Here is a 522-nt window from a genome sequence, read left to right as displayed (position 1 = left end):
CTGGCCCGGGTGGCGAGACGCCAGGAAAGACCGGAGCGTCTGCCCGATGGGTTACGCGGCTTCTCAGGAGATTGAATGTCTGTGGCCGTGCGAGGCGGCGTGAGGGATGCGCCGTGGAGAGCCCTCCGAGACGTGCCAGGCCTGTTGCAACCGGATCCCTCCCCGCAGCCAGAGTTATGTTTCCCTGAAGACGCGGGGACTCGGGGACTCGGGACTCGTGCTCTGGACTGAGATGTGGCCACCGGCCCCCCGCCCCCCGGGTCCCTAAGGAAACCCCACAGACGCGCAGGAGCAGGAAGAAGCCGAGGGGCAGGGAGGGAGGTTTGAACCCCCTTCCCAGGAGCCGATACTTCCTGGAAACTGAAGGCCCTTTAGGACTCTCCTGCCTGCACCCCTCTTTCTTCCCCCGACAGCCGGCCAGCTTCAGTTTGCTGCACGGGAGGGTTTATTGCTCTCCCTCTAGGAGTCACCCGGGGCCTCCGATGCTAGCACCCAGGCTCCAGTTGGCAGGGACCCTGGGTG

General features: G+C 65.1%; 1 protein-coding gene across 1 annotated transcript in view; it reads left to right on the top strand.

The window, feature by feature from the left end:
- Positions 1 to 242: 242 nt before the first annotated feature.
- The window catches only part of LMOD1 (leiomodin 1 (smooth muscle)), a 16,135-nt gene continuing 15,855 nt past the window's right edge, over positions 243 to 522 (top strand). Inside the window, exon 1 of the mRNA XM_014533395.1 lies at positions 243 to 253. The gene's annotated coding sequence lies outside the window, so the exon portion shown is untranslated. The remainder of the gene's footprint in view (positions 254 to 522) is intronic.

The sequence above is a fragment of the Myotis brandtii genome, unplaced genomic scaffold (genome assembly GCF_000412655.1).
Source record: "Myotis brandtii unplaced genomic scaffold, ASM41265v1 scaffold975, whole genome shotgun sequence".
Taxonomy (NCBI): domain Eukaryota; kingdom Metazoa; phylum Chordata; class Mammalia; order Chiroptera; family Vespertilionidae; genus Myotis; species Myotis brandtii.
This window is presented reverse-complemented; position numbering and strand designations above follow the sequence as displayed.